The 14435-nt window shown below is 35.2% G+C and overlaps 1 long non-coding RNA gene across 1 annotated transcript in view; it reads left to right on the top strand.

Annotated features, from left to right (window-relative positions):
* The window catches only part of LOC143230029 (uncharacterized), a 41590-nt gene extending 31053 nt beyond the window's left edge, over positions 1-10537 (top strand). Inside the window, exon 3 of the long non-coding RNA XR_013016193.1 lies at positions 10251-10537. This is a non-coding gene — a long non-coding RNA (uncharacterized LOC143230029). The remainder of the gene's footprint in view (positions 1-10250) is intronic.
* Positions 10538-14435: the final 3898 nt, after the last annotated feature.

Genomic DNA, 14435 nt, shown 5'->3' with positions numbered 1-14435 from the left:
TAGAACTGGTAATACTGGGTTGCCCATGCTTAGGCCATTTGTTTGTATATAGTTTTGGTTGTTGAACATGAAGTTTGTCTTTATCGTGGTAAATTCTATGAGGGTTGCTAATTGGTTGCTGGGAATGTCAATAGTTGGGTTAGGGTCTCGGATATAGAGATCTAAGACTATCTTGCAGGCTTCAGTGGTTGGAACTTCTGTAAAGAGGGATATAACATCGAAACTGGCCATTGAGGCTTTATGATTAAGTTGATTTAGATTAGACTTGAAATTAAAAGAGTCTTTGATGAATGAGCTGGCTGATGTTACATATTTGGAGAATGCCCATGCTATGTATTTACCAAGATTGTAATTAAACGATTCATATGTGGACATTATTAGTCGTAATGGACAATCTGGTTTATGAGGTTTGGGGATGCGATATATTTGCGGTGTGCGTGAGTCGGTTTTACGTAAGTAGGAATAAAGTGTTTGTGAAATTGTGTTGGCTTTTTTCATTTTTAGTAGTAATTTGTTTAGTTGCGTCTCGTGTGTCTTTGTTGGATTTGTGTTTATTGGTTTAAATTTGCTCGTGTCTGATAGGATGTTCTTCATTTTTTGGATGTATTCATTCGTGTTCCTTATGACTATAGCGTTACCTTTATCTGCTTTTAGAATTTTTATGTTTTTGTCTTGTTTTAGGTTTTTAATGGAATTAATGTCTCTTTTTGTAAGGTTGTTTTCTAGCTTTCTATATTGTGAAATTATGTTGATGGTTTTATGAGAAAATTCTTTGAAAAAATCGTTTAAGATGTTGTTTTTAGGTGTTTCTGGAGAATATAAATTTTTAATTTTACCTGGGAAGTTTCGCTGTTGATTGTTTTCTGTAGAAAGTATCACAAGTCTCCTGGCTAAATCTTCCAAACATGTTTTGATTTCTATGGTTGGAATGTACCTTGGTGCTATTGCGAAGTTGAGTCCTTTGTTAAGTAGATGTATCTCGTCTGTGTTTAATTGTCGGTCTGATCTGTTAATTATGAGGTTGGTCAACGGTTTGTCGTGTTGGTGTCTTTTTTGTTGTTTGCATCTTAGTTTTTCTAGTTTTTGTTGTGGCAGATCTTTTTGTCTCTGTCGTTCTTAGTATTGGCCCTACAGCCATGAGGACGTTATAATGTTACAGTTAATGTCACTATTCGTTGATAAAAGATTAGCTCAAGAGTCGACGGTGGGTGGTGATGACTAGCTGCCTACCTTCTAGTCTTACACTGCTAAATTAGGGACGGCTAGAGCAGATAGCCCTCGTGTAGCTCTGCGCCAAATTAAAAATAAACCAAACCAAATTTGACCAGTTTCGATCTTTCATGTAATTGGTGGATTATTTCCACACTATATGTAGAATTCTAGATTCGGTGTTTTTTTATCCCAAATTTCTTGCTATTAAACACATATTACGTATCGAAATAAATTAAAACGAAAGTTAATTATACAATTTTTTTTTTCATTTTTGCTTTTAATGATTCAGCCATCTTTTCTTCTCAAAATTATTTCAAACTCACAAGCGTGAAACCAAATGATTCAGTTATATCAGTTCGTTTTGTATTATCGCAGGTAAATAAAAACACAGTTGTCTTGTCTTTTTTCCTTGTTTCAATTAACTGTTAATTAGGCTTAAACTGGATTAACGTGGGCATCTAACAAATGGTTCACCATTTCTATAATTTCCATCACGGCATTATAACTATCGACTGCAGTGATCTCCTTGTTGTCAGTACTCAGCTCTAACCAGTGAAGTGGATTCGATACTCTTTCTAAGCAAACCTATCTTGACAGGTGTTCTAGTACTGATTTATGAGTTTTGATCTGTCTTTTAAGAGCGTATGAAACGTGAGGACGTTTCAGAAGATTATGAGAAGCGCGCCATGGTTGCTTGTTTGTCTACCGTAAACTAGCTTAACTTAATCGTGGTGTTGCAAGCGGAGTATATGTGCATCAGGCAAGTCAGCAAATATTTAGTTTCAAGAACAGCTCCGGGAAGCAAAAGCGAAATTTTTTGGCACGTGCTGCTTATGCCTCCCTACCTCCTCACGATCAACGTACAGTTGCTCTTCAGGGCTAGTAATAAATATTTCAATATTTTTAACATTCTAGTTTAGTGTTGGTTCCTATAATAAATCTATTACCTTACAATAATTATGCTTTAAGTTTCCTATATTTACTAAATTATTATATTGGAATAAACGTTGTTTACACTTTGCACCTCTGAAACAAAAACTCTGTCCAGTCGTTAAGGGACAATAATGCTGTTTACACTTTGCAGCTCTGAAACAAAAACTCTGTCCAGTCGTTAAGGGACAATAATGTTGTTTACACTTTGCAACTCTGAAACAAAAACTCTGTCCAGTCCTTAAGGGACAATAATGTTGTTTACACTTTGCAGCTCTGAAACAAAAACTCTGTCCAGTCGTTAAGGGGCATTAATGTTGTTTACACTTTGCAACTCTGAAACAGAAACTCTGTCCAGTCGTTAAAGGGCATTAATGTTGTTTACACTTTGCAACTCTGAAACAAAAACTCTGTCCAGTCGTTAAAGGGCATTAATGTTGTTTACACTTTGCAGCTCTGAAACAAAAACTCTGTCCAGTCGTTAAGGGACGATAATGTTGTTTACACTTTGCAACTCTGAAACAAAAACTCTGTCCAGTCGTTAAAGGGCATTAATGTTGTTTACACTTTGCAGCTCTGAAACAAAAACTCTGTCCAGTCGTTAAGGGACGATAATGTTGTTTACACTTTGCAACTCTGAAACAAAAACTCTCTTCAGACGTCCAGAGACAATAATGTTGTTTACACTTTGCAGCTCTGAAACAAAAACTCTGTCCAGTCGTTAAGGAACAATAATGTTGTTTACACTTTTCAACTCTGAAACAAAAACTCTGTCCAGTCGTTAAGGGGCAATAATCTTGTTTACACTTTGCAACTCTGAAACAAAAACTCTGTCCAGTCGTTAAGGGACGATAATGTTGTTTACACTTTGCAGCTCTGAAACAAAAACTCTGTCCAGTCGTTAAGGAACAATAATGTTGTTTACACTTTGCAACTCTGAAACAAAAACTCTCTTCAGACGTCCAGAGACAATAATGTTGTTTACACTTTGCAACTCTGAAACAAAAACTCTCTTCAGACGTCCAGAGACAATAATGTTGTTTACACTTTGCAACTCTGAAACAAAAACTCTCTTCAGACGTCCAGAGACAATAATGTAGATTAAATTGTGCAGCTCCAAAACAAACACTCTTTTCAGACGTCTAGGGACGATCTTTGTCGGGTTGAGACAATAATGTAGTTTATTTTGAATTTCGCACAAAGCTACACGAAGGCTATGTGCGCTAGCCGTTCCTAATTTGGCAGTAATAGACTTGGAGGAAAATAGCTAGTCAACACCACCCACTGCTCTAGTCAACACCACCCACTACTAATTCTTCGGATGCTCGTGTACCAAGGAATAATGGGATTGACCCTAACGTTCTCATGGCTGAAAGAGCGATCATGTTCGGGGACAGGGATTCGAACCAACGACGCGCCGACTGGGAGGCGTCCGCTCTAACCAACATACTATGCCAGGCCGACAGTAGGGCGTTAAAAAGACAAAACTATTTGTACTATCTACACAAAATGCATATATAAGTTTAAACCGACGGCAGCCATAGCTACGTTACAATAAATCCGTCTACAAACGTCAACCAACAACAGCTCTCATAACTACATGAAAATGTGTTGTTGGAAGAACTTGCTTCATTATACAATAAAAAATTTGTAAGTTGATCCAACATACGAAAGATTGTTTCCTTGGTGTCATAACATTAAATATGTATACATTTATATTTATAACATTAAGAACGTTTTTATGACTATTACTATAATATTTACTGACTGCACAGTCCCCTGAAAATCAGGTGTACAGTTGCAGATAAAAGTTTTTACGTCTTTGTCTTTTTCTTTGTTTGTTTCGAATTTTTGCGCAAAGATACACAAAAAGTTTTCCGCGCGTGAGTATCCCTAATATTGAAGAAATAGACTAGAGAAAAAGACATGCTAATCAACAGCTTTTGCTGTAAAGTTCTGGGCAGCCCTAATTATGTAGTCGGATATGATACTTGTAACACCCCCATGGCCCTAAAATGAGGAATACGATTTTATGAAAAGGGGGCGCTATCCAAGATCCATCAATTATACAGTCTTGCATTCTAACCATTAGACGGTTTGTTTGTTTTTGAATTTCGCACAAAGCTACTCGAGGGCTATCTGTGCTAGCCGTCCCTAATTTAGCAGTGTAAGACTAGAGGGAAGGAAGCTAGTCATCACCACCAATTAATTCCAATTAGTATTTTTATAAAAGGTTCCTTTTAATAATGTCTTCTTTAATTTACCAGTCACATTTAAATTATTTATTTAATTTATGTACTTTTGATGATAAAGTTTTAATAATTTCCAATCAACGGTAGATTTTAGTTGTTAAGGAAGAAATACTAGTTAGGAAAACTATAAATTTTTTCGTTGTTTTCTGTAATAATTAAGAAAACAGGTAAAATAACGATTGTTTGTTTTTTGGAATTTCGCACAAAGCTACTCGAGGGCTATATGTGCTAGCCGTCCCTAATTTAGGAGTGTAAGACTAGAGGGAAGGAAGCTAGTCATCACCACCCACCGCCGACTGTTGGGCTACTCTTTTGCTAACGAATAGTGGGATTGACCGTCACATTATAACGCCCCCACGGCTGAAAGGGCGAGCATGTTTGGCGCGACAGGGATGCGAATCCGCGACCCTCAGATTACGAGTCGCACGCCTTAACACGCTTGGCCATGCCGGGCCAACCATAAGACACTACAAGAGAGAACATAATATTAAAACCTAAAGATAAGAGAGAACATCGTATTATTTATGTTACACACAGAAAAATTTTATATGATAAAAGGTAAATTACTGATTAATTTTTACTGGCACGTAAAAATAACCACGACAAACTAATATCTGTTTCATGAAAGTAGAAGTTTGTTTATATGTTCCTTAACAATTCTATCATTTGATTCTTTTTCTGTTGAATACACTATTGTAAAACAAATACATTTTGTAAATGTTGTACTGGAATAATCAGTTCATAGGACGTCCATCCGATTATTATCAGTTCATAGGACGTCCATCCGGTTATTATCAGTTCATAGGACGTCCATCCGATTATTATCAGTTCATAGGACGTCCATCCGATTATTCTCGATAGGTTATAAATATAACAAATAAATTTCATACTCCGGAAGTTTTTAAACTTACATTACTACGGTGACACTTTCAAGTAAGATTCGTTTTAATAAACTGACTTTGAATTCCGAAAGTAGTTTAATATCGAAGTCTAAGTTCAAAAGAATTCCTGTACAATCTAGAGATTGATCAACGTGTATCATTGTGTTTTAATAGTTTCAGAGAATTCAATTCCTCATCGGTAACCATGACCCAAAGAGAGAAAAGCTGGACCTATATCACAGTAAAAAGTATCGAACATTTCTAAGATTATTGTGCGGCTACAAAATGTGAAAAGTGAATAGTGGCCAATGACACTTTTACATCTCTGTGTTTTTTTTGTGTTTTTCGTATAGCAAAGCCACAAAGGGCTATCTGCTCAGCCCACCGAGGGGAAATCGAACCCCTGATTTTAGCGTTGTAAATCCGGAGACTACCGCTATACTAGCGGGGGGGGGGGTTCATCTCTTCACCGATTCAATGTATAGCTTTTCCTAATATTGAAGCCCGGCATGGTAAAATTAAGGTAAAGCATATAAACAAAAATATACATAAAAGAAAGATTAATGAATCACCACTAATTACAACAAAACGATTGATGACTCATCATTCATAATAACAAATGTTGATAAAGTTACAGCAAAGTAAAAATTATTAACTCATCGTCTTTCTGATAAAATGATTCATACGTTGTTAAACATCATTGGTGGGCGATACAGAAAACAATTAGTGGATGATCAATATTAATTAGTTCCATACTACTGATGAAATCCCGGTTGTAACAAGCAACATATGTATCTACACAGAATAGCTTATACACGTCAACGTCTTCCAGTTAGTCAAGTGGGAAAAGCTGACATGCGACATATCAGAGTTCGTGAACGGTTAATTTTATGAACAAGGTACGACAGGGTTATCAAATCACGATAGCCTCAAACAGGACGTGACGTAAAATGTTTAGGATACAAAATGTTTCTTCTGGCAGCCGTTTTAAAAATGTGGAAATTCATGTATAGGTATAAACCGTTGAAGCTATTAAGTCCTAAACACATTGCTTAAAATAAAACAGACTACCAATGTTTTCGTAGCAGTGTGTTGATGATTTGCTAATATTGTTAACTTGAGACTAGTTCAGATTTATTTATATTTAATTCATATGACAAGGCGTGTTTCTAATGTATTGCTTAGATATTAGCTGCTTATTTGCCAGTTAAATGTTGTTGTTCCGGGTGCATTTAACCCATAACCAGGTGGTTAGAACACTCCAACCTCAATCTGAGGGTCGCAAGTTCAAATTAACCCATAACCAGGTGGTTAGAACACTCCAACCTCAATCTGAGGGTCGCAAGTTCAAATTAACCCATAACCAGGTGGTTAGAACACTTCAACCTCAATCTGAGGGTCGCAAGTTCAAATTAACCCATAACCAGGTGGTTAGAACACTCCAACCTCAATCTGAGGGTCGCAAGTTCAAATTAACCCATAACCAGGTGGTTAGAACACTCCAACCTCAATCTGAGGGTCGCAAGTTCAAATTAACCCATAACCAGGTGGTTAGAACACTCCAACCTCAATCTGAGGGTCGCAAGTTCAAATTAACCCATAACCAGGTGGTTAGAACACTCCAACCTCAATCTGAGGGTCGCAAGTTCAAATTAACCCATAACCAGGTGGTTAGAACACTCCAACCTCAATCTGAGGGTCGCAAGTTCAAATTAACCCATAACCAGGTGGTTAGAACACTCCAACCTCAATCTGAGGGTCGCAAGTTCAAATTAACCCATAACCAGGTGGTTAGAACACTCCAACCTCAATCTGAGGGTCGCAAGTTCAAATCCCCATCACATCAAACATGCTCACCTTTTCAGCCGTAGGAATGTTATAATATTACCGTCAATCCCACTATTCGTTGGTAAAAGAGTAGCCCAAGAGTTGGCGGTGGGTGGTGTTAACTAGCTGTCTTCTCTCTAGTCATAAACCGTTAAATTAGGGATAGTTAGTGCAGATAACCCTAGTGTAGTTTTACGCGAAATACAGAAACAAACCAAACAAACAGTGTGCCTTGACAACAGTATAAATTGAGGTTCGATCTTCTTTGAGTACATACCATAGATATCTCAAGGTAGACTGGGTGTAGCCTTATAGTTAGTCAGCCTGGACAGTGAATCCGAGGATCTATGGTGTGTGAACGTGCTGAAAGAATGTGCTTCACACTTTGAGGCTGTGAGTGTGCTCCAAGAATGATGATCAGCCCCCAGGAGGGTAATCAAAGGGTTGGCGGTGAGTGTTGATAAAATTAAAGACTTAAATTGCGGCTTAAAATTAGAGACCCAAATATCTGTGAACGAAAAATCTGAAAAATAAACTATAGATTGTCCTTCTTTTATAATTGACGGATGGGAAGGTGGACCTCATAAGTTTATTGGGGTTTCGCTAGTTTGGATATCTTTTACATTCTTTAGAGGATTTTAACACTATAAATGTGGTCCAGTTTATATATGTGTTTTACATTGTTTAGAGGGTTTTTAAACTGTAAATGTGGTCCAGTTTATATATGTTTTACATTATTCGCAGGGTGTTAACACTATAAATGGGGTCCAGTTTAGATATATTTTACATTGTTTACAGGGTTTTAACACTATAAATGTGATCCAGTTTGTATATGTTTTACATCATCTTCAGGGTTCTTACACTATAATTGTGATTTCTCCATGTAGAATGTTTTCCCGGGTGTTTTCTTGCATGTGAACAAGATTAAGTGAAGTGTAATTATTATAAGTTTTATTTAACTCATTTGCACGTCAGAATTATTAACAACATATTATTTTTGTTTTATTTTTAGCACCAATTAGTGATGATTATTATTATTATAAACTTTTATAGCTCGAATTGATTTTACTCTTATTTAAAAGAACTGGCGAATCAAACAGGCTAAGAAAAGCAGCACCGAAACAGTTGCTGTTCCGTCAGTTGATGATATAAATAATACCTGAATCACTCCCGTATCTTTCACGTCTCACCCTAACTACAAAAGTTCTGGTTTTAGACGAAAGGCCTCGTCAACACTGAATATTGCATATACAGTTTGGTTGACAATGGACAGTTTTTTTCGTTTTGAATTATAAGTTATTATAACTAATACAAACGTACTTTGCGTCTCAGCAGTAAGCTTTCAGAACGCATAACTCTAGCATTCGGTGCTAGATCCCTGCGGCTTGCACAACTCAACTAGCCCATTATTTAGATCTGAGCTGAAACAAATAAACTGAGATTAGGTATTTAAAAGAACCTAGAATAAAACAACCATAATTACGATTTCAAATATTTAGTTTCGTAACTTTGAACTGTAAAATATTGGATTTGGATTGCTTTGGAAGGTATGAAGATATTTTTGAAAGTTGGAGTTTGTAGTCAGAATAAAATAAACGAAAGAACTTAGCCTAATGAACAACACTCTAAAGAAAACCGGTTAAATAGTCATTATAAAGAAATTGTTGTTTCCTTGGGTTTGTTCGGTAATTGTATTTAATGATGGTTAGGTCTGTTTATAGCCATGATTGTTTTTGCTTTTCTGCCGTAACACTTGGTGCGATTGAGCACAGTTATGGTACATAAACACCCCAAATGAAGTCATAAAATTAAATGTATCTCTCATAATAAAACGGACACGTTAGCATCTATATATATTAAAATACGTTATTCTACACAAGAACAAGGTTAAAGAAATATATATATTTATATATATAAGCCCCCCAGTGGCTCAGTGGTACCTCGGCGGACTTAATACGCTAAAATCCGGGTTTCGATACCCGTGGTGGGCAGATCACAGATAGCCCATTGTGTAGTTTTGTGCTTAATTCAAAAACTACTAATATATATATATATATATATATATATTGTGGCAAAAATTACTGTTCTTAGAACTTAACTGTCTTGTGATCTAAAATTGAGCTTTTGTCTGCAATTTCCAATAAAACTTTCTGCAACAGTTCCACGGGACATCTATGTTTTAATTTTTGTTTCTTTTCTGTAAATAAAAGGATTCCTAGTGATTAGTATGATCGGATTGCAAATCTGAGGATTCATAGTTCTTAGCTCATTGCCGAGAAAAAAAGTACCTTTGGAGTTGTGTAAATGCTATAGGAGTAGCGAATAATTGATTATCGTTATTTAAGCAGATCAGAGCACCCGAAGAGTTAACACTATTCACCAGCTCCTTTTGCTGTAGTTTGTAAGTTCAAACTTAGAGACGTCTGGGTAAAAATATCCATTGTGTTCCTGCGCGAAATAAACATGTGCAGAAATGATATATTTAAAGAGGAACACATCATGTTACATTGTCGAACAGATTTACTGGGTTATTTCAAAAATAATAAATCATTTATTTTAAGACTAACTGACTGGTAACAGTTGAGAAATATTTGTAACTCTAGACGTTTTCTTGATTCACTGCTGTGCTGAAAATGCCAAAATGACAAATGTATCATATTCATCCGCTGAGAAACTGTTCAAACATCATTCACTCCTCCCCCCAGATTCTGCTCACAGTCCGAGAAAAGACTTTGATAAATTTATATCAAGTGACAGAATGTTGTAGTTTCGGTATAATATCAGTCTACGTGCAAATAATTTTCTAAATAGTTTGATGCGAAATTGGAGGCATATTCGCTTTAGAAGAAACAGTAGAGTTACGTCATGTTTAGGCTATATTTATTTTCTGAAGTGACAAATCCAGCCATTTTTCTCTCGATTATTATTGCTAAAAGTTTTCTGACAAAACAATCAATTAAATTTTGGAACTGAATAACATTTTATTATGAATGATCATCAGATAATTTCTGTGAGTGTGGAATTTTTAATATCCTTTTATAATCCTATATTTTATAAGAATGTATTTCCACGTGCTGACAGCTATCCTTTATTTTGTTAATGTTTATGTTTTCGTTTAATTTACACGATTGTATTGTATTTTGATCAGATGGAGCTTTGACATCACGTAATGAATGTGGCGTAAAGACTAAAACCTTCTAACGTTTTCAGAAAATTATTTCAACAGTATAAAATATGATTTAGCCCAACGTAAAGGACGATTGATTGCTGAGTTAACGAGTTTTATTAATTTATCTTAGATCAGTTTTGTGAATGTTGAATTTGTGTTTCATTGAACAAATAAAAATAAGGGAAAATAAGTGAAATTTCTATTTCTATTTTATTCTTCTGTAAACGTGAGTCTATCATAAAACACTTGTTAAGGTAACTTGTAGAACCCGAAATACAATAATAAAATATTTTCAAGTGCAAGTGCTTTTGGATAGTTCTCCTTACCTCGAAAACGAAAAAAACTTCCTCCAAAGTAGAACAACTGCAAAATTAATATCAAGAGTGGGATTATTTTGGAAAAAATAAAATAGAATCCGGACTCGGTTTCAAGATGATAGCAAGTTCTTCATGTAGGATTGAAAATTTACTGGAGATGATGAAACGGTGAAAATAAGTCCAAAAGAAGAAAAAAACATTAATAATAAATAAATATAATTAATAATAAATAAATATAATTAATATAATTAACACAGAATTAAAAAAAAATCGATTTAGGAGAAAGTAAAATAGAGAAAGATTTATAAATTATAAAGAAGGATTATAAAAAAAATGTGAAAAGTACAAAATTGCATCTCTGAAATAGAAAGTGAAATATATTAATATTATAAACAACTAACTTGTAGAATGACATAAATAATAACAAGACGCAAGAGAAAATGTATTTACGTAATAATTAAACATTTACCAAAAGCAAGGAATTACTACATCTGCACAAGAAGTCCAACCTCTTAACTCCATTAAGTGTTTTAAACAAAACTTATCTGTTTTACCACTGTTAGTTTTGTCATTTATCACTGCAGGATCCTGTTGGACTATTTCCGCTACACCTCTACATCATTAGCTTACATGAAATATAATAGAAAGGTACGATGATAGGCGATCAGACACAGTCTGAAATACCTTCCAAGATGCACAGAGGAAGTAGTGAAAAACAAGCTATTTATTTTAATGCTCAGTCAATAGGAGCAGATTCAACAGAAAACGATTTTAAAGCAATATCTAGAATTAGAATAAGAAGGAAGGAAGAAACCATAGCTAAACTGGTTGTAGAAAATAAAAACTGTTTCCAAGGATTACACAAAAAAAGACAACAGTTACAAGTGTGGAAAATATGGATATTACAGACAAGACAGTGACGAAGTAATAAATGATGATAAACACAGGATACGATAGGAAATTCCTATGCACTACTTAATAATCTCACACCAGAGAATTAACTTCCATTGACAACTAGTAGTGTGGTTAATATACTTAACAGAAGTGAAATGACGATACCAGGATTTAGAATGATGAACTTTACTTAATGAACTTAATGTGGAAGAAACAACCAATCTTACTTGTCCGAAGACATTATTAGTTATAAGAAGTCTTATGAATCTAAAGAATAAATTCATCTTATTATGGCCATAAAAACAACAAATTGTGGTATCTGACTCGATTCTTATTGAACATCATAAGATTTAAGGCTGTGTACACAGCAGTTTTACACCAAATAACACCATAACTAGACACTTTATTAACAAAATGTAGGACGCATGAAGTCAAATATTCACAAGACCTGTATAATCAAAGCTTTGAAAGCTTTATAAATGATTAATGTCACAAATTAAAAGATATGCTAGTACAATACCAAGATACCTTATGCAGTGACAGTGAATTTCAGACATGTATGCCAGATAACTAAAATATTTCATAAGACTGAAACTGAAAATCCAACCTCAGTACATAAGGTGGCCAGACAAGTCCCACTTGAAAAACAGGCTGAAGACCTTAGAAAAACCGAAATCATTTAGAAAACAAGAATTCATATTACTGATTGGTACTTCTTTGGTACCTCTAACTCCAAAGTGAAGAAGAAGAATGGATCTACAATATTTTGCATGGACTAGTTGAAGGTAAATAAAGTTACAAAGAAGGAAGTCTATCCACTGTTGAGGCCTGACTGTACTTTGGATATTTTCTCTGATTGAAAATAGATTTTAACATTTAACAAAACAAGTGAAGAAAAACTTCACTACAATAAATGGGCTACAAAAAACTGTTGTTTTACCAAATGGATATCTAATACAATAGCTACATTTACATGGCTAATGGGATGCAGTCTATGCATTCTACCTTACAATATCATATTAATATATTTAAATTGCATAATATCGCGTGGGAAATTTTTCTGTATATCTGTGATAGGTTAATAAGATTACTGAATTATTTGATAAAATAGAACCTTAAGTTGAATCCAAATACATGTGTAAATTCCCCTATTTAAATGAGTGTTCAAGATTTAATGGGCTACTGATGTTGAGAAGACATCCACCAAGCCAGAGTAAGAACTTACCACACGCCCTACATCTGAAGATTCATTCAAAGAGATACAGTAATATAAAACTGATTTTTTTTCAGTGAAATCAGTAGTATCATAAAAACAGCATGAAAAACATCATGTGATTATCAACTCTAACAAGGCAAATAATTCTTCAGCAACGAGGTGGTGTCCAACTTGAAAAGAACCATCTAAAAACACTTAAAGTCCTGAATTAGTATCATTGTTGCCTGCCTGAATAAAAGCTTACAACCTGAACAGATCATACAGAACTGAAAAAGCAGATGAACTTCTGTGATCGAAAAAACCAGGGAAGAAGGTATACAATTTCATCATCCTGTATCATCAGTAAAATACTGGTGCACAATTATAAAGTCTTGGAATTACTGAAGAATAAAAAGTCAATGATAAAGAGGAGTAATTGATGATAAAAATAGCTAAAAGTGCAACAGAGCAGAGTCCAGGATGAAACATCTAGAGATGATGAAGAACCAGTGTGACGCAACACTCAACTGAAAGATGCTCAGCTAAATATGTGTGTCAAACTGATTAGTCAATGAATGAGGAGACTGCAGAGCTATCTAATTTTAAAAAATGGCTTCATGGATCAAAGGTGAATATTTATTGAAACAGATGGGTTCATTATGCCTCTGAAAAGGTTTGGTATGATGAAAATAAGAAGATACGAACGAACAAAATTATGACGTAGTTTGGTACTTTCACATTCTCTGTAATCAAAGCACTCTATCACCTCTATAATCTTCAAACATCTGGACACTTAGATGTTGAAGAGATAGTAGATGATACAGGAGAACATTTCTACTGTATTGGATAGGTGTAAATCATTTGAATTTTGCTATAAGCAAAAAGTTAATATTTTGTTTGTTTGTTTTGAATTTCGCACAAAACTACTCGAGGGCTATCTGTGCTACCCGTCTCGAATTTAGCAGTGTAAGACTAGAGGGAAGGCAGCTAGTCATCACCACCCATCCCCAACTCTTGGGCTACTCTTTTACCAACGAATAGTGGGATTGACTGTCACATTATCACGCCCCCACGGCTGAAAGGGCGAGCATGTTTGGCGCGACGGGGGTGCAAACCCGCAACCCTCAGATTACGAGTCGCATGCCTTAACACGCTAGGCCATGCCGGGCCAAAGTTAATAAAGGAAATAAAACTGCCAATTAAAGAAATATTGTGTTGGGGCATAACTGAGATATGCTGTCAAAGTGCTTTGTACTCTACCATGGAATGCAAGTAGAGGTAACTCTATCAAATGAACTTAACAAAGGATTTGTTTCAAGAATTAGTGTACCCTTGGAACTTCTCTTGGACCCAGAATGATACTTCGAATCAGCCTGTTTGCAGAGGTGTGATAAGCATTGAAAACCATGAGAAAACGAGGACCACGGTTCATCATTTCTCTACTTATGAAGTGGTAAAGAGATACAACCATACACTTATTTTAGCAAATTAGCCCTTTGTACAAGTGAGTATTGGATAACATGTATTTAGATCTTCCATTCTCACTCATGAAGTATCCAACATCGACACATCAGGCTACAAGCAACATACCAACATCACTGATGTTTGGAAGAGAAATGAAAGTGTGTAGTTGGACTCTCTACATTTATCTTCTGAGAAACATTGCTAGCTCTGTCTTACACAAAGTGATTAGATGAAAGTTGGTTCGTAAAAATACAACAGAGACTGGATTTCATCTTAATAACACATTATGGCTGT

The sequence above is a fragment of the Tachypleus tridentatus genome, chromosome 10 (genome assembly GCF_004210375.1).
Source record: "Tachypleus tridentatus isolate NWPU-2018 chromosome 10, ASM421037v1, whole genome shotgun sequence".
Lineage (NCBI taxonomy): Eukaryota > Metazoa > Arthropoda > Merostomata > Xiphosura > Limulidae > Tachypleus > Tachypleus tridentatus.
This window is presented reverse-complemented; position numbering and strand designations above follow the sequence as displayed.